At 48.2% G+C, this 17,755-nt stretch overlaps 30 non-coding genes across 30 annotated transcripts; all 30 read right to left on the bottom strand.

Annotated features, from left to right (window-relative positions):
- Positions 1–2,585: 2,585 nt before the first annotated feature.
- Trnat-agu lies at positions 2,586–2,657 on the bottom strand. Its single transcript has one exon. It is a non-coding gene; the product is annotated as a tRNA-Thr (tRNA).
- A 321-nt stretch (positions 2,658–2,978) lies between these two features.
- Trnak-cuu lies at positions 2,979–3,051 on the bottom strand. Its single transcript has one exon. It is a non-coding gene; the product is annotated as a tRNA-Lys (tRNA).
- A 438-nt stretch (positions 3,052–3,489) lies between these two features.
- On the bottom strand, positions 3,490–3,562 carry Trnar-ucg. Its single transcript has one exon. It is a non-coding gene; the product is annotated as a tRNA-Arg (tRNA).
- A 542-nt stretch (positions 3,563–4,104) lies between these two features.
- On the bottom strand, positions 4,105–4,176 carry Trnat-agu. Its single transcript has one exon. It is a non-coding gene; the product is annotated as a tRNA-Thr (tRNA).
- A 321-nt stretch (positions 4,177–4,497) lies between these two features.
- On the bottom strand, positions 4,498–4,570 carry Trnak-cuu. The gene has a single exon. It is a non-coding gene; the product is annotated as a tRNA-Lys (tRNA).
- Positions 4,571–5,008: 438 nt separating this feature from the next.
- Positions 5,009–5,081, bottom strand: Trnar-ucg. Its single transcript has one exon. It is a non-coding gene; the product is annotated as a tRNA-Arg (tRNA).
- A 542-nt stretch (positions 5,082–5,623) lies between these two features.
- Positions 5,624–5,695, bottom strand: Trnat-agu. Its single transcript has one exon. It is a non-coding gene; the product is annotated as a tRNA-Thr (tRNA).
- Positions 5,696–6,016: 321 nt separating this feature from the next.
- Positions 6,017–6,089, bottom strand: Trnak-cuu. The gene has a single exon. It is a non-coding gene; the product is annotated as a tRNA-Lys (tRNA).
- A 438-nt stretch (positions 6,090–6,527) lies between these two features.
- On the bottom strand, positions 6,528–6,600 carry Trnar-ucg. Its single transcript has one exon. It is a non-coding gene; the product is annotated as a tRNA-Arg (tRNA).
- A 542-nt stretch (positions 6,601–7,142) lies between these two features.
- Trnat-agu lies at positions 7,143–7,214 on the bottom strand. The gene has a single exon. It is a non-coding gene; the product is annotated as a tRNA-Thr (tRNA).
- Positions 7,215–7,535: 321 nt separating this feature from the next.
- On the bottom strand, positions 7,536–7,608 carry Trnam-cau. The gene has a single exon. It is a non-coding gene; the product is annotated as a tRNA-Met (tRNA).
- A 438-nt stretch (positions 7,609–8,046) lies between these two features.
- Trnar-ucg lies at positions 8,047–8,119 on the bottom strand. Its single transcript has one exon. It is a non-coding gene; the product is annotated as a tRNA-Arg (tRNA).
- A 542-nt stretch (positions 8,120–8,661) lies between these two features.
- On the bottom strand, positions 8,662–8,733 carry Trnat-agu. The gene has a single exon. It is a non-coding gene; the product is annotated as a tRNA-Thr (tRNA).
- Positions 8,734–9,054: 321 nt separating this feature from the next.
- Trnam-cau lies at positions 9,055–9,127 on the bottom strand. Its single transcript has one exon. It is a non-coding gene; the product is annotated as a tRNA-Met (tRNA).
- A 438-nt stretch (positions 9,128–9,565) lies between these two features.
- On the bottom strand, positions 9,566–9,638 carry Trnar-ucg. The gene has a single exon. It is a non-coding gene; the product is annotated as a tRNA-Arg (tRNA).
- Positions 9,639–10,180: 542 nt separating this feature from the next.
- Positions 10,181–10,252, bottom strand: Trnat-agu. The gene has a single exon. It is a non-coding gene; the product is annotated as a tRNA-Thr (tRNA).
- A 321-nt stretch (positions 10,253–10,573) lies between these two features.
- On the bottom strand, positions 10,574–10,646 carry Trnam-cau. The gene has a single exon. It is a non-coding gene; the product is annotated as a tRNA-Met (tRNA).
- A 438-nt stretch (positions 10,647–11,084) lies between these two features.
- Trnar-ucg lies at positions 11,085–11,157 on the bottom strand. The gene has a single exon. It is a non-coding gene; the product is annotated as a tRNA-Arg (tRNA).
- A 542-nt stretch (positions 11,158–11,699) lies between these two features.
- Positions 11,700–11,771, bottom strand: Trnat-agu. Its single transcript has one exon. It is a non-coding gene; the product is annotated as a tRNA-Thr (tRNA).
- A 306-nt stretch (positions 11,772–12,077) lies between these two features.
- Positions 12,078–12,150, bottom strand: Trnam-cau. The gene has a single exon. It is a non-coding gene; the product is annotated as a tRNA-Met (tRNA).
- Positions 12,151–12,588: 438 nt separating this feature from the next.
- On the bottom strand, positions 12,589–12,661 carry Trnar-ucg. The gene has a single exon. It is a non-coding gene; the product is annotated as a tRNA-Arg (tRNA).
- A 542-nt stretch (positions 12,662–13,203) lies between these two features.
- Positions 13,204–13,275, bottom strand: Trnat-agu. Its single transcript has one exon. It is a non-coding gene; the product is annotated as a tRNA-Thr (tRNA).
- A 321-nt stretch (positions 13,276–13,596) lies between these two features.
- On the bottom strand, positions 13,597–13,669 carry Trnak-cuu. The gene has a single exon. It is a non-coding gene; the product is annotated as a tRNA-Lys (tRNA).
- Positions 13,670–14,107: 438 nt separating this feature from the next.
- On the bottom strand, positions 14,108–14,180 carry Trnar-ucg. Its single transcript has one exon. It is a non-coding gene; the product is annotated as a tRNA-Arg (tRNA).
- A 542-nt stretch (positions 14,181–14,722) lies between these two features.
- Trnat-agu lies at positions 14,723–14,794 on the bottom strand. Its single transcript has one exon. It is a non-coding gene; the product is annotated as a tRNA-Thr (tRNA).
- A 321-nt stretch (positions 14,795–15,115) lies between these two features.
- Trnak-cuu lies at positions 15,116–15,188 on the bottom strand. The gene has a single exon. It is a non-coding gene; the product is annotated as a tRNA-Lys (tRNA).
- A 438-nt stretch (positions 15,189–15,626) lies between these two features.
- On the bottom strand, positions 15,627–15,699 carry Trnar-ucg. The gene has a single exon. It is a non-coding gene; the product is annotated as a tRNA-Arg (tRNA).
- A 542-nt stretch (positions 15,700–16,241) lies between these two features.
- Positions 16,242–16,313, bottom strand: Trnat-agu. Its single transcript has one exon. It is a non-coding gene; the product is annotated as a tRNA-Thr (tRNA).
- A 321-nt stretch (positions 16,314–16,634) lies between these two features.
- Trnak-cuu lies at positions 16,635–16,707 on the bottom strand. The gene has a single exon. It is a non-coding gene; the product is annotated as a tRNA-Lys (tRNA).
- Positions 16,708–17,145: 438 nt separating this feature from the next.
- Trnar-ucg lies at positions 17,146–17,218 on the bottom strand. Its single transcript has one exon. It is a non-coding gene; the product is annotated as a tRNA-Arg (tRNA).
- Between the last annotated feature and the right edge of the window lie 537 nt (positions 17,219–17,755).

Here is a 17,755-nt window from a genome sequence, read left to right as displayed (position 1 = left end):
CGGCGCAAAAGATATAATAAGTCAGTGGCAAAGAACTGAGCTCGTCTCGTTCTATTCTGATTCCCGGAAGGGGCATATACATTAACAAATCTAATGCCGTTGATAAGGCACGCTATACCCCTGCCATTTTCGAGTCGTTCAACGTCGGAGACGGCCACGCCCACTTTGGTTAATAGAGCGGTACCTGAAGAACTGTCTGGGGTGGTGTTTTTGAGTAATTGGTAGCCAGGAATGTCAGGCTGAAATTTCTCATCGACCTCCTGCAACAGCACAATATCAGCATCGCAGCTGTATAAATAATCACGAAAGCTAGAGAGCTTCTGTACAGAAGTAATTCTATTAACGTTAATTGTAGCTAACTTATAATCCTGGTAGGACTGCATGAACTGCTAAATGTTGGCAGAAAGAGAAAAAAGCAAAGTAGATATGCAGAAGAACAGAAAATTATAACCTTTAGTAGGTATCAGATAGGTAATCATCGTCCCCCGTCGGGTGTTTTGAGACAGGTCGTGTCGTACTTAAGTCGCCGACCGGTAATGCGGGTAAATTTCCTGGAGATGGCCCTACCACAGACAGGCTCTGGTCCATTATTACATCGTCAGTGTCATCTGCCCAATTGACCACATTAACAGCGGCCACCTCGCCAATTGAGCCCTGATCATTTTGAGATTGATGTTCGGGGGTATCCCTGAGGTCCTCACGAGGGTTCTGTTCCTCGTTCGCAGCGACCTGGCCGTCACCATCGGGGTGGGGCACGGAGACGTCCGAGACCTGTGGGGTCTCATGCAGCGGCTGTTCAGTGGGGTCGTCAAGAGAGACGTCAGGCAAGGAACGGGCAATTTGCGCCCCTTTTTCGCGCAAAGGTGGTGCGGTGTGGGCGGCATCTTTGTGGGCGATCCTCCTTTTCTTGTGTTTCTTGGGAGAAGTTTCGACTCTTTGAAGTTCTGCAGCCGACGAGGAAGAAGTGGAGTCCTGTGCAGGAGGAAGTGCATTCTGAACTGAAATGGGATCCATATTGCTGTTAACGTGGCGACCAGTGTGAGCTTCCTGGGAGTGAGCAACCTCTTGGTGGCTGTCTAAAGACGGAACCGCCGGGATGCTACTGGCCACCGGTACTTCTGTAGTAGGAACAGCGATGCCGGCCAGACTGGAAGTGTCCATGGGCGTATCTAGATCAGTGTCCGAAGCCCTGGGATCGGTGACCACGTCAGGTTGCACCGCCGCGGCCGTGGTCGAGCGGACTGCCGCTACATATGTGAGAGGCAGTGTCGACATCCTGTTAGTTGCCGTCCTTTCGCCAGATGGTAATTGCGTTACTCGTCGCTGCATACACTGAGCGCGAACGTGATCAGTGGCACCACAACCTGCACAAGTTCTAGGTTGACCGTCGTACATAACGATCGCCCTGTATCCACAAATAGTGAGATATGACGGGATGTGTCTCTTCAACTCTATCTTGACCTGACGAACACCGTTCAAAACAGGGACTTTGAAAGACAACCACTTTTCGGCAACATTGCTAATGACCTTACCATAGCTGTCCAAAGCAGCGTTGATGTGTTCCGGGGGTACTTCAAACGGTAGTTCGAATATTCGAACGGTGCGGACACCAAACCCTGCATGAGACACGAGAACCTCTCCAACATTCCCATCACAATGCTTAAACTTCAAACGACCACTACAAGAGTCAATGATTTGTTCACAGATTTCGGCAGATTTAAACTTTATATAGGCAGTGCTGCTAACTATCGATAAATGGACTCCAAGAATGTCATCAAAGGATCGTTTCAAAGCTTCCTCAATCCACGATTCTAATTCAAACGATTTTGGTCTTGCATAGTTTGAATCAAACACAAACTTCAAAGTATCCCGTCGTGTTAAGTGACTCATGTTGGAATCCTACACATAGTCCAAACAATAACACGTCACTGTGTACAGCAAAGGCGGCACTCACCACAACAGCCAGCAGCAGCGGCGACGTAAGCACCACACGTCCGCTCACCACGGCCGCCGAGGGCCGACTGATTAGGCCACACGGTCACTGGCGCAATATGCTTCCCCACACACACCTCATTTTCGCCATTTGTACGCTTGCCGGAATGAATTTCCCATCTTTGACGCAATTCTCCATCTCCAATTTCAGTACTAAAAAGGCGACGCTACTTCTTGCTGTGTCCCATCGCAAGTTACATTCAAGCCCTTATGACGCTGATCAAACAAGAGGTTGCAAATCAGCTTCAATCGCTTACTGCCATCTCAGTCGGTTGCAGAAGGTACCTCACCCTATGTCATACAATGGCGAGTTGCCGCTATTACCAAAGCGGCGGCGGCGCCGACGACGACGACGACAACCGCGAGGGTCTCTACCAGGGGTAGAAAATACATCACAAGAACTAAGTATTTCACGTCGGCATTCTCCGGAGACTGCCAAAAGCAGCAGTTTCTGGTGCCTACTTTAATAGCACCATTCGCACTATTCATTTGCGAGAGCACTTCTTTAATACCGCACCCATTCATAATTTTTTTTATCCTTGACCGCTTTTTTCGAAAGGGCTACGGTAGAAGGGGCTTTTACAAAATTCATTTGCCCCCTGTGAGGATCGAACTCACGACCTCTGGTTTACTAGACCAGCGCTCTGCCACTGAGCTAAGGAGGCGCCGCCTAGCGCAATTTTCGGGTACTGTATTCTTGTGGACTAGTGAATCGGAGCCCTTCAGCTGGAAACGCACCGCATTAGCGACCATTATTTGTATTTAGTTAGCACAGCTGCTGCTTTCTTACACATCTCACACGATATCGATGTACGCCTAAAACTTCAAAACAACACATTTAATTCATTTCAGAGTTACTTTCAGCTTCAAAAACCATTCCTCTGATATTCATACGAAGCTAGGCATCGTCGTAACCCGTTACGTTCATTACGCAAGGCTCACGAGAGGGGCGCAGGTTGCATCCGCGTAGACACAAAATTTGGCGCCGCCCAGCGTGGGGCTCGAACCCACGACCCTGAGATTAAGAGTCTCATGCTCTACCGACTGAGCTAGCCGGGCTCCACACAACGCGTTATGAGCCATACAGTATTTATGCGACCTGCGACCCTCTATGGAAGATCCTTTTGACTACAGCTTATTTCCTGCTGCCACAAATGAGCTACAATCCTATTCAATGAAAAATTGTCTCCGAAAGGCATCAAATCTACTTGAAATGATACGTGGCTATCAGCACCATTATTCAACACACATGCTCGACTGTGCGCAGACGCCTGTGGCGTAGCTCTTGGGTCCTGAGTCAGACGCAGTAGTTCCAAGAAAACTCTCCTGATCGGCACTGTGCCGAAAATTTCGCTACACAACCCCTTTGTCTTGCTTGAGCTTCAGGTAGACGCCGGTTTGCAGCCAGGAAGCGCACAGCAGCAACTTTCAACTAGTTTTGTAGTACTCAAACAACACAGTAAAACAGCATGCATCTTTTGCAGAACTGGAAAAACTCGACCGTGACAGGATTCGAACCTGCAATCTTCGGATCCGAAGTCCGACGCCTTATCCATTAGGCCACACGGTCACTGGCGCAATATGCTTCCCCACACACACCTCATTTTCGCCATTTGTACGCTTGCCGGAATGAATTTCCCATCTTTGACGCAATTCTCCATCTCCAATTTCAGTACTAAAAAGGCGACGCTACTTCTTGCTGTGTCCCATCGCAAGTTACATTCAAGCCCTTATGACGCTGATCAAACAAGAGGTTGCAAATCAGCTTCAATCGCTTACTGCCATCTCAGTCGGTTGCAGAAGGTACCTCACCCTATGTCATACAATGGCGAGTTGCCGCTATTACCAAAGCGGCGGCGGCGCCGACGACGACGACAACCGCGAGGGTCTCTACCAGGGGTAGAAAATACATCACAAGAACTAAGTATTTCACGTCGGCATTCTCCGGAGACTGCCAAAAGCAGCAGTTTCTGGTGCCTACTTTAATAGCACCATTCGCACTATTCATTTGCGAGAGCACTTCTTTAATACCGCACCCATTCTTAATTTTTTTTATCCTTGACCGCTTTTTTCGAAAGGGCTACGGTAGAAGGGGCTTTTACAAAATTCATTTGCCCCCTGTGAGGATCGAACTCACGACCTCTGGTTTACTACACCAGCGCTCTGCCACTGAGCTAAGGAGGCGCCGCCTAGCGCAATTTTCGGGTACTGTATTCTTGTGGACTAGTGAATCGGAGCCCTTCAGCTGGAAACGCACCGCATTAGCGACCATTATTTGTATTTAGTTAGCACAGCTGCTGCTTTCTTACACATCTCACACGATATCGATGTACGCCTAAAACTTCAAAACAACACATTTAATTCATTTCAGAGTTACTTTCAGCTTCAAAAACCATTCCTCTGATATTCATACGAAGCTAGGCATCGTCGTAACCCGTTACGTTCATTACGCAAGGCTCACGAGAGGGGCGCAGGTTGCATCCGCGTAGACACAAAATTTGGCGCCGCCCAGCGTGGGGCTCGAACCCACGACCCTGAGATTAAGAGTCTCATGCTCTACCGACTGAGCTAGCCGGGCTCCACACAACGCGTTACGAGCCATACAGTATTTATGCGACCTGCGACCCTCTATGGAAGATCCTTTTGACTACAGCTTATTTCCTGCTGCCACAAATGAGCTACAATCCTATTCAATGAAAAATTGTCTCCGAAAGGCATCAAATCTACTTGAAATGATACGTGGCTATCAGCACCATTATTCAACACACATGCTCGACTGTGCGCAGACGCCTGTGGCGTAGCTCTTGGGTCCTGAGTCAGACGCAGTAGTTCCAAGAAAACTCTCCTGATCGGCACTGTGCCGAAAATTTCGCTACACAACCCCTTTGTCTTGCTTGAGCTTCAGGTAGACGCCGGTTTGCAGCCAGGAAGCGCACAGCAGCAACTTTCAACTAGTTTTGTAGTACTCAAACAACACAGTAAAACAGCATGCATCTTTTGCAGAACTGGAAAAACTCGACCGTGACAGGATTCGAACCTGCAATCTTCGGATCCGAAGTCCGACGCCTTATCCATTAGGCCACACGGTCACTGGCGCAATATGCTTCCCCACACACACCTCATTTTCGCCATTTGTACGCTTGCCGGAATGAATTTCCCATCTTTGACGCAATTCTCCATCTCCAATTTCAGTACTAAAAAGGCGACGCTACTTCTTGCTGTGTCCCATCGCAAGTTACATTCAAGCCCTTATGACGCTGATCAAACAAGAGGTTGCAAATCAGCTTCAATCGCTTACTGCCATCTCAGTCGGTTGCAGAAGGTACCTCACCCTATGTCATACAATGGCGAGTTGCCGCTATTACCAAAGCGGCGGCGGCGCCGACGACGACGACAACCGCGAGGGTCTCTACCAGGGGTAGAAAATACATCACAAGAACTAAGTATTTCACGTCGGCATTCTCCGGAGACTGCCAAAAGCAGCAGTTTCTGGTGCCTACTTTAATAGCACCATTCGCACTATTCATTTGCGAGAGCACTTCTTTAATACCGCACCCATTCATAATTTTTTTTATCCTTGACCGCTTTTTTCGAAAGGGCTACGGTAGAAGGGGCTTTTACAAAATTCATTTGCCCCCTGTGAGGATCGAACTCACGACCTCTGGTTTACTACACCAGCGCTCTGCCACTGAGCTAAGGAGGCGCCGCCTAGCGCAATTTTCGGGTACTGTATTCTTGTGGACTAGTGAATCGGAGCCCTTCAGCTGGAAACGCACCGCATTAGCGACCATTATTTGTATTTAGTTAGCACAGCTGCTGCTTTCTTACACATCTCACACGATATCGATGTACGCCTAAAACTTCAAAACAACACATTTAATTCATTTCAGAGTTACTTTCAGCTTCAAAAACCATTCCTCTGATATTCATACGAAGCTAGGCATCGTCGTAACCTGTTACGTTCATTACGCAAGGCTCACGAGAGGGGCGCAGGTTGCATCCGCGTAGACACAAAATTTGGCGCCGCCCAGCGTGGGGCTCGAACCCACGACCCTGAGATTAAGAGTCTCATGCTCTACCGACTGAGCTAGCCGGGCTCCACACAACGCGTTACGAGCCATACAGTATTTATGCGACCTGCGACCCTCTATGGAAGATCCTTTTGACTACAGCTTATTTCCTGCTGCCACAAATGAGCTACAATCCTATTCAATGAAAAATTGTCTCCGAAAGGCATCAAATCTACTTGAAATGATACGTGGCTATCAGCACCATTATTCAACACACATGCTCGACTGTGCGCAGACGCCTGTGGCGTAGCTCTTGGGTCCTGAGTCAGACGCAGTAGTTCCAAGAAAACTCTCCTGATCGGCACTGTGCCGAAAATTTCGCTACACAACCCCTTTGTCTTGCTTGAGCTTCAGGTAGACGCCGGTTTGCAGCCAGGAAGCGCACAGCAGCAACTTTCAACTAGTTTTGTAGTACTCAAACAACACAGTAAAACAGCATGCATCTTTTGCAGAACTGGAAAAACTCGACCGTGACAGGATTCGAACCTGCAATCTTCGGATCCGAAGTCCGACGCCTTATCCATTAGGCCACACGGTCACTGGCGCAATATGCTTCCCCACACACACCTCATTTTCGCCATTTGTACGCTTGCCGGAATGAATTTCCCATCTTTGACGCAATTCTCCATCTCCAATTTCAGTACTAAAAAGGCGACGCTACTTCTTGCTGTGTCCCATCGCAAGTTACATTCAAGCCCTTATGACGCTGATCAAACAAGAGGTTGCAAATCAGCTTCAATCGCTTACTGCCATCTCAGTCGGTTGCAGAAGGTACCTCACCCTATGTCATACAATGGCGAGTTGCCGCTATTACCAAAGCGGCGGCGGCGCCGACGACGACGACAACCGCGAGGGTCTCTACCAGGGGTAGAAAATACATCACAAGAACTAAGTATTTCACGTCGGCATTCTCCGGAGACTGCCAAAAGCAGCAGTTTCTGGTGCCTACTTTAATAGCACCATTCGCACTATTCATTTGCGAGAGCACTTCTTTAATACCGCACCCATTCATAATTTTTTTTATCCTTGACCGCTTTTTTCGAAAGGGCTACGGTAGAAGGGGCTTTTACAAAATTCATTTGCCCCCTGTGAGGATCGAACTCACGACCTCTGGTTTACTAGACCAGCGCTCTGCCACTGAGCTAAGGAGGCGCCGCCTAGCGCAATTTTCGGGTACTGTATTCTTGTGGACTAGTGAATCGGAGCCCTTCAGCTGGAAACGCACCGCATTAGCGACCATTATTTGTATTTAGTTAGCACAGCTGCTGCTTTCTTACACATCTCACACGATATCGATGTACGCCTAAAACTTCAAAACAACACATTTAATTCATTTCAGAGTTACTTTCAGCTTCAAAAACCATTCCTCTGATATTCATACGAAGCTAGGCATCGTCGTAACCCGTTACGTTCATTACGCAAGGCTCACGAGAGGGGCGCAGGTTGCATCCGCGTAGACACAAAATTTGGCGCCGCCCAGCGTGGGGCTCGAACCCACGACCCTGAGATTATGAGTCTCATGCTCTACCGACTGAGCTAGCCGGGCTCCACACAACGCGTTACGAGCCATACAGTATTTATGCGACCTGCGACCCTCTATGGAAGATCCTTTTGACTACAGCTTATTTCCTGCTGCCACAAATGAGCTACAATCCTATTCAATGAAAAATTGTCTCCGAAAGGCATCAAATCTACTTGAAATGATACGTGGCTATCAGCACCATTATTCAACACACATGCTCGACTGTGCGCAGACGCCTGTGGCGTAGCTCTTGGGTCCTGAGTCAGACGCAGTAGTTCCAAGAAAACTCTCCTGATCGGCACTGTGCCGAAAATTTCGCTACACAACCCCTTTGTCTTGCTTGAGCTTCAGGTAGACGCCGGTTTGCAGCCAGGAAGCGCACAGCAGCAACTTTCAACTAGTTTTGTAGTACTCAAACAACACAGTAAAACAGCATGCATCTTTTGCAGAACTGGAAAAACTCGACCGTGACAGGATTCGAACCTGCAATCTTCGGATCCGAAGTCCGACGCCTTATCCATTAGGCCACACGGTCACTGGCGCAATATGCTTCCCCACACACACCTCATTTTCGCCATTTGTACGCTTGCCGGAATGAATTTCCCATCTTTGACGCAATTCTCCATCTCCAATTTCAGTACTAAAAAGGCGACGCTACTTCTTGCTGTGTCCCATCGCAAGTTACATTCAAGCCCTTATGACGCTGATCAAACAAGAGGTTGCAAATCAGCTTCAATCGCTTACTGCCATCTCAGTCGGTTGCAGAAGGTACCTCACCCTATGTCATACAATGGCGAGTTGCCGCTATTACCAAAGCGGCGGCGGCGCCGACGACGACGACAACCGCGAGGGTCTCTACCAGGGGTAGAAAATACATCACAAGAACTAAGTATTTCACGTCGGCATTCTCCGGAGACTGCCAAAAGCAGCAGTTTCTGGTGCCTACTTTAATAGCACCATTCGCACTATTCATTTGCGAGAGCACTTCTTTAATACCGCACCCATTCATAATTTTTTTTATCCTTGACCGCTTTTTTCGAAAGGGCTACGGTAGAAGGGGCTTTTACAAAATTCATTTGCCCCCTGTGAGGATCGAACTCACGACCTCTGGTTTACTAGACCAGCGCTCTGCCACTGAGCTAAGGAGGCGCCGCCTAGCGCAATTTTCGGGTACTGTATTCTTGTGGACTAGTGAATCGGAGCCCTTCAGCTGGAAACGCACCGCATTAGCGACCATTATTTGTATTTAGTTAGCACAGCTGCTGCTTTCTTACACATCTCACACGATATCGATGTACGCCTAAAACTTCAAAACAACACATTTAATTCATTTCAGAGTTACTTTCAGCTTCAAAAACCATTCCTCTGATATTCATACGAAGCTAGGCATCGTCGTAACCCGTTACGTTCATTACGCAAGGCTCACGAGAGGGGCGCAGGTTGCATCCGCGTAGACACAAAATTTGGCGCCGCCCAGCGTGGGGCTCGAACCCACGACCCTGAGATTATGAGTCTCATGCTCTACCGACTGAGCTAGCCGGGCTCCACACAACGCGTTACGAGCCATACAGTATTTATGCGACCTGCGACCCTCTATGGAAGATCCTTTTGACTACAGCTTATTTCCTGCTGCCACAAATGAGCTACAATCCTATTCAATGAAAAATTGTCTCCGAAAGGCATCAAATCTACTTGAAATGATACGTGGCTATCAGCACCATTATTCAACACACATGCTCGACTGTGCGCAGACGCCTGTGGCGTAGCTCTTGGGTCCTGAGTCAGACGCAGTAGTTCCAAGAAAACTCTCCTGATCGGCACTGTGCCGAAAATTTCGCTACACAACCCCTTTGTCTTGCTTGAGCTTCAGGTAGACGCCGGTTTGCAGCCAGGAAGCGCACAGCAGCAACTTTCAACTAGTTTTGTAGTACTCAAACAACACAGTAAAACAGCATGCATCTTTTGCAGAACTGGAAAAACTCGACCGTGACAGGATTCGAACCTGCAATCTTCGGATCCGAAGTCCGACGCCTTATCCATTAGGCCACACGGTCACTGGCGCAATATGCTTCCCCACACACACCTCATTTTCGCCATTTGTACGCTTGCCGGAATGAATTTCCCATCTTTGACGCAATTCTCCATCTCCAATTTCAGTACTAAAAAGGCGACGCTACTTCTTGCTGTGTCCCATCGCAAGTTACATTCAAGCCCTTATGACGCTGATCAAACAAGAGGTTGCAAATCAGCTTCAATCGCTTACTGCCATCTCAGTCGGTTGCAGAAGGTACCTCACCCTATGTCATACAATGGCGAGTTGCCGCTATTACCAAAGCGGCGGCGGCGCCGACGACGACGACAACCGCGAGGGTCTCTACCAGGGGTAGAAAATACATCACAAGAACTAAGTATTTCACGTCGGCATTCTCCGGAGACTGCCAAAAGCAGCAGTTTCTGGTGCCTACTTTAATAGCACCATTCGCACTATTCATTTGCGAGAGCACTTCTTTAATACCGCACCCATTCATAATTTTTTTTATCCTTGACCGCTTTTTTCGAAAGGGCTACGGTAGAAGGGGCTTTTACAAAATTCATTTGCCCCCTGTGAGGATCGAACTCACGACCTCTGGTTTACTAGACCAGCGCTCTGCCGCTGAGCTAAGGAGGCGCCGCCTAGCGCAATTTTCGGGTACTGTATTCTTGTGGACTAGTGAATCGGAGCCCTTCAGCTGGAAACGCACCGCATTAGCGACCATTATTTGTATTTAGTTAGCACAGCTGCTGCTTTCTTACACATCTCACACGATATCGATGTACGCCTAAAACTTCAAAACAACACATTTAATTCATTTCAGAGTTACTTTCAGCTTCAAAAACCATTCCTCTGATATTCATACGAAGCTAGGCATCGTCGTAACCCGTTACGTTCATTACGCAAGGCTCACGAGAGGGGCGCAGGTTGCATCCGCGTAGACACAAAATTTGGCGCCGCCCAGCGTGGGGCTCGAACCCACGACCCTGAGATTATGAGTCTCATGCTCTACCGACTGAGCTAGCCGGGCTCCACACAACGCGTTACGAGCCATACAGTATTTATGCGACCTGCGACCCTCTATGGAAGATCCTTTTGACTACAGCTTATTTCCTGCTGCCACAAATGAGCTACAATCCTATTCAATGAAAAATTGTCTCCGAAAGGCATCAAATCTACTTGAAATGATACGTGGCTATCAGCACCATTATTCAACACACATGCTCGACTGTGCGCAGACGCCTGTGGCGTAGCTCTTGGGTCCTGAGTCAGACGCAGTAGTTCCAAGAAAACTCTCCTGATCGGCACTGTGCCGAAAATTTCGCTACACAACCCCTTTGTCTTGCTTGAGCTTCAGGTAGACGCCGGTTTGCAGCCAGGAAGCGCACAGCAGCAACTTTCAACTAGTTTTGTAGTACTCAAACAACACAGTAAAACAGCATGCATCTTTTGCAGAACTGGAAAAACTCGACCGTGACAGGATTCGAACCTGCAATCTTCGGATCCGAAGTCCGACGCCTTATCCATTAGGCCACACGGTCACTGGCGCAATATGCTTCCCCACACACACCTCATTTTCGCCATTTGTACGCTTGCCGGAATGAATTTCCCATCTTTGACGCAATTCTCCATCTCCAATTTCAGTACTAAAAAGGCGACGCTACTTCTTGCTGTGTCCCATCGCAAGTTACATTCAAGCCCTTATGACGCTGATCAAACAAGAGGTTGCAAATCAGCTTCAATCGCTTACTGCCATCTCAGTCGGTTGCAGAAGGTACCTCACCCTATGTCATACAATGGCGAGTTGCCGCTATTACCAAAGCGGCGGCGGCGCCGACGACGACGACAACCGCGAGGGTCTCTACCAGGGGTAGAAAATACATCACAAGAACTAAGTATTTCACGTCGGCATTCTCCGGAGACTGCCAAAAGCAGCAGTTTCTGGTGCCTACTTTAATAGCACCATTCGCACTATTCATTTGCGAGAGCACTTCTTTAATACCGCACCCATTCATAATTTTTTTTATCCTTGACCGCTTTTTTCGAAAGGGCTACGGTAGAAGGGGCTTTTACAAAATTCATTTGCCCCCTGTGAGGATCGAACTCACGACCTCTGGTTTACTAGACCAGCGCTCTGCCACTGAGCTAAGGAGGCGCCGCCTTACTGTATTCTTGTGGACTAGTGAATCGGAGCCCTTCAGCTGGAAACGCACCGCATTAGCGACCATTATTTGTATTTAGTTAGCACAGCTGCTGCTTTCTTACACATCTCACACGATATCGATGTACGCCTAAAACTTCAAAACAACACATTTAATTCATTTCAGAGTTACTTTCAGCTTCAAAAACCATTCCTCTGATATTCATACGAAGCTAGGCATCGTCGTAACCCGTTACGTTCATTACGCAAGGCTCACGAGAGGGGCGCAGGTTGCATCCGCGTAGACACAAAATTTGGCGCCGCCCAGCGTGGGGCTCGAACCCACGACCCTGAGATTATGAGTCTCATGCTCTACCGACTGAGCTAGCCGGGCTCCACACAACGCGTTACGAGCCATACAGTATTTATGCGACCTGCGACCCTCTATGGAAGATCCTTTTGACTACAGCTTATTTCCTGCTGCCACAAATGAGCTACAATCCTATTCAATGAAAAATTGTCTCCGAAAGGCATCAAATCTACTTGAAATGATACGTGGCTATCAGCACCATTATTCAACACACATGCTCGACTGTGCGCAGACGCCTGTGGCGTAGCTCTTGGGTCCTGAGTCAGACGCAGTAGTTCCAAGAAAACTCTCCTGATCGGCACTGTGCCGAAAATTTCGCTACACAACCCCTTTGTCTTGCTTGAGCTTCAGGTAGACGCCGGTTTGCAGCCAGGAAGCGCACAGCAGCAACTTTCAACTAGTTTTGTAGTACTCAAACAACACAGTAAAACAGCATGCATCTTTTGCAGAACTGGAAAAACTCGACCGTGACAGGATTCGAACCTGCAATCTTCGGATCCGAAGTCCGACGCCTTATCCATTAGGCCACACGGTCACTGGCGCAATATGCTTCCCCACACACACCTCATTTTCGCCATTTGTACGCTTGCCGGAATGAATTTCCCATCTTTGACGCAATTCTCCATCTCCAATTTCAGTACTAAAAAGGCGACGCTACTTCTTGCTGTGTCCCATCGCAAGTTACATTCAAGCCCTTATGACGCTGATCAAACAAGAGGTTGCAAATCAGCTTCAATCGCTTACTGCCATCTCAGTCGGTTGCAGAAGGTACCTCACCCTATGTCATACAATGGCGAGTTGCCGCTATTACCAAAGCGGCGGCGGCGCCGACGACGACGACAACCGCGAGGGTCTCTACCAGGGGTAGAAAATACATCACAAGAACTAAGTATTTCACGTCGGCATTCTCCGGAGACTGCCAAAAGCAGCAGTTTCTGGTGCCTACTTTAATAGCACCATTCGCACTATTCATTTGCGAGAGCACTTCTTTAATACCGCACCCATTCATAATTTTTTTTATCCTTGACCGCTTTTTTCGAAAGGGCTACGGTAGAAGGGGCTTTTACAAAATTCATTTGCCCCCTGTGAGGATCGAACTCACGACCTCTGGTTTACTAGACCAGCGCTCTGCCACTGAGCTAAGGAGGCGCCGCCTAGCGCAATTTTCGGGTACTGTATTCTTGTGGACTAGTGAATCGGAGCCCTTCAGCTGGAAACGCACCGCATTAGCGACCATTATTTGTATTTAGTTAGCACAGCTGCTGCTTTCTTACACATCTCACACGATATCGATGTACGCCTAAAACTTCAAAACAACACATTTAATTCATTTCAGAGTTACTTTCAGCTTCAAAAACCATTCCTCTGATATTCATACGAAGCTAGGCATCGTCGTAACCCGTTACGTTCATTACGCAAGGCTCACGAGAGGGGCGCAGGTTGCATCCGCGTAGACACAAAATTTGGCGCCGCCCAGCGTGGGGCTCGAACCCACGACCCTGAGATTAAGAGTCTCATGCTCTACCGACTGAGCTAGCCGGGCTCCACACAACGCGTTACGAGCCATACAGTATTTATGCGACCTGCGACCCTCTATGGAAGATCCTTTTGACTACAGCTTATTTCCTGCTGCCACAAATGAGCTACAATCCTATTCAATGAAAAATTGTCTCCGAAAGGCATCAAATCTACTTGAAATGATACGTGGCTATCAGCACCATTATTCAACACACATGCTCGACTGTGCGCAGACGCCTGTGGCGTAGCTCTTGGGTCCTGAGTCAGACGCAGTAGTTCCAAGAAAACTCTCCTGATCGGCACTGTGCCGAAAATTTCGCTACACAACCCCTTTGTCTTGCTTGAGCTTCAGGTAGACGCCGGTTTGCAGCCAGGAAGCGCACAGCAGCAACTTTCAACTAGTTTTGTAGTACTCAAACAACACAGTAAAACAGCATGCATCTTTTGCAGAACTGGAAAAACTCGACCGTGACAGGATTCGAACCTGCAATCTTCGGATCCGAAGTCCGACGCCTTATCCATTAGGCCACACGGTCACTGGCGCAATATGCTTCCCCACACACACCTCATTTTCGCCATTTGTACGCTTGCCGGAATGAATTTCCCATCTTTGACGCAATTCTCCATCTCCAATTTCAGTACTAAAAAGGCGACGCTACTTCTTGCTGTGTCCCATCGCAAGTTACATTCAAGCCCTTATGACGCTGATCAAACAAGAGGTTGCAAATCAGCTTCAATCGCTTACTGCCATCTCAGTCGGTTGCAGAAGGTACCTCACCCTATGTCATACAATGGCGAGTTGCCGCTATTACCAAAGCGGCGGCGGCGCCGACGACGACGACAACCGCGAGGGTCTCTACCAGGGGTAGAAAATACATCACAAGAACTAAGTATTTCACGTCGGCATTCTCCGGAGACTGCCAAAAGCAGCAGTTTCTGGTGCCTACTTTAATAGCACCATTCGCACTATTCATTTGCGAGAGCACTTCTTTAATACCGCACCCATTCATAATTTTTTTTATCCTTGACCGCTTTTTTCGAAAGGGCTACGGTAGAAGGGGCTTTTACAAAATTCATTTGCCCCCTGTGAGGATCGAACTCACGACCTCTGGTTTACTACACCAGCGCTCTGCCACTGAGCTAAGGAGGCGCCGCCTAGCGCAATTTTCGGGTACTGTATTCTTGTGGACTAGTGAATCGGAGCCCTTCAGCTGGAAACGCACCGCATTAGCGACCATTATTTGTATTTAGTTAGCACAGCTGCTGCTTTCTTACACATCTCACACGATATCGATGTACGCCTAAAACTTCAAAACAACACATTTAATTCATTTCAGAGTTACTTTCAGCTTCAAAAACCATTCCTCTGATATTCATACGAAGCTAGGCATCGTCGTAACCTGTTACGTTCATTACGCAAGGCTCACGAGAGGGGCGCAGGTTGCATCCGCGTAGACACAAAATTTGGCGCCGCCCAGCGTGGGGCTCGAACCCACGACCCTGAGATTAAGAGTCTCATGCTCTACCGACTGAGCTAGCCGGGCTCCACACAACGCGTTACGAGCCATACAGTATTTATGCGACCTGCGACCCTCTATGGAAGATCCTTTTGACTACAGCTTATTTCCTGCTGCCACAAATGAGCTACAATCCTATTCAATGAAAAATTGTCTCCGAAAGGCATCAAATCTACTTGAAATGATACGTGGCTATCAGCACCATTATTCAACACACATGCTCGACTGTGCGCAGACGCCTGTGGCGTAGCTCTTGGGTCCTGAGTCAGACGCAGTAGTTCCAAGAAAACTCTCCTGATCGGCACTGTGCCGAAAATTTCGCTACACAACCCCTTTGTCTTGCTTGAGCTTCAGGTAGACGCCGGTTTGCAGCCAGGAAGCGCACAGCAGCAACTTTCAACTAGTTTTGTAGTACTCAAACAACACAGTAAAACAGCATGCATCTTTTGCAGAACTGGAAAAACTCGACCGTGACAGGATTCGAACCTGCAATCTTCGGATCCGAAGTCCGACGCCTTATCCATTAGGCCACACGGTCACTGGCGCAATATGCTTCCCCACACACACCTCATTTTCGCCATTTGTACGCTTGCCGGAATGAATTTCCCATCTTTGACGCAATTCTCCATCTCCAATTTCAGTACTAAAAAGGCGACGCTACTTCTTGCTGTGTCCCATCGCAAGTTACATTCAAGCCCTTATGACGCTGATCAAACAAGAGGTTGCAAATCAGCTTCAATCGCTTACTGCCATCTCAGTCGGTTGCAGAAGGTACCTCACCCTATGTCATACAATGGCGAGTTGCCGCTATTACCAAAGCGGCGGCGGCGCCGACGACGACGACAACCGCGAGGGTCTCTACCAGGGGTAGAAAATACATCACAAGAACTAAGTATTTCACGTCGGCATTCTCCGGAGACTGCCAAAAGCAGCAGTTTCTGGTGCCTACTTTAATAGCACCATTCGCACTATTCATTTGCGAGAGCACTTCTTTAATACCGCACCCATTCATAATTTTTTTTATCCTTGACCGCTTTTTTCGAAAGGGCTACGGTAGAAGGGGCTTTTACAAAATTCATTTGCCCCCTGTGAGGATCGAACTCACGACCTCTGGTTTACTACACCAGCGCTCTGCCACTGAGCTAAGGAGGCGCCGCCTAGCGCAATTTTCGGGTACTGTATTCTTGTGGACTAGTGAATCGGAGCCCTTCAGCTGGAAACGCACCGCATTAGCGACCATTATTTGTATTTAGTTAGCACAGCTGCTGCTTTCTTACACATCTCACACGATATCGATGTACGCCTAAAACTTCAAAACAACACATTTAATTCATTTCAGAGTTACTTTCAGCTTCAAAAACCATTCCTCTGATATTCATACGAAGCTAGGCATCGTCGTAACCCGTTACGTTCATTACGCAAGGCTCACGAGAGGGGGGCAGGTTGCATCCGCGTAGACACAAAATTTGGCGCCGCCCAGCGTGGGGCTCGAACCCACGACCCTGAGATTAAGAGTCTCATGCTCTACCGACTGAGCTAGCCGGGCTCCACACAACGCGTTACGAGCCATACAGTATTTATGCGACCTGCGACCCTCTATGGAAGATCCTTTTGACTACAGCTTATTTCCTGCTGCCACAAATGAGCTACAATCCTATTCAATGAAAAATTGTCTCCGAAAGGCATCAAATCTACTTGAAATGATACGTGGCTATCAGCACCATTATTCAACACACATGCTCGACTGTGCGCAGACGCCTGTGGCGTAGCTCTTGGGTCCTGAGTCAGACGCAGTAGTTCCAAGAAAACTCTCCTGATCGGCACTGTGCCGAAAATTTCGCTACACAACCCCTTTGTCTTGCTTGAGCTTCAGGTAGACGCCGGTTTGCAGCCAGGAAGCGCACAGCAGCAACTTTCAACTAGTTTTGTAGTACTCAAACAACACAGTAAAACAGCATGCATCTTTTGCAGAACTGGAAAAACTCGACCGTGACAGGATTCGAACCTGCAATCTTCGGATCCGAAGTCCGACGCCTTATCCATTAGGCCACACGGTCACTGGCGCAATATGCTTCCCCACACACACCTCATTTTCGCCATTTGTACGCTTGCCGGAATGAATTTCCCATCTTTGACGCAATTCTCCATCTCCAATTTCAGTACTAAAAAGGCGACGCTACTTCTTGCTGTGTCCCATCGCAAGTTACATTCAAGCCCTTATGACGCTGATCAAACAAGAGGTTGCAAATCAGCTTCAATCGCTTACTGCCATCTCAGTCGGTTGCAGAAGGTACCTCACCCTATGTCATACAATGGCGAGTTGCCGCTATTACCAAAGCGGCGGCGGCGCCGACGACGACGACAACCGCGAGGGTCTCTACCAGGGGTAGAAAATACATCACAAGAACTAAGTATTTCACGTCGGCATTCTCCGGAGACTGCCAAAAGCAGCAGTTTCTGGTGCCTACTTTAATAGCACCATTCGCACTATTCATTTGCGAGAGCACTTCTTTAATACCGCACCCATTCATAATTTTTTTTATCCTTGACCGCTTTTTTCGAAAGGGCTACGGTAGAAGGGGCTTTTACAAAAT

This window comes from Schistocerca americana, chromosome 7 (genome assembly GCF_021461395.2).
Source record: "Schistocerca americana isolate TAMUIC-IGC-003095 chromosome 7, iqSchAmer2.1, whole genome shotgun sequence".
Classification (NCBI taxonomy): Eukaryota; Metazoa; Arthropoda; class Insecta; order Orthoptera; family Acrididae; genus Schistocerca; species Schistocerca americana.
The sequence above is the reverse complement of the archived record's forward strand: the minus strand, read 5'-3'. Positions and strand labels throughout refer to the sequence as shown.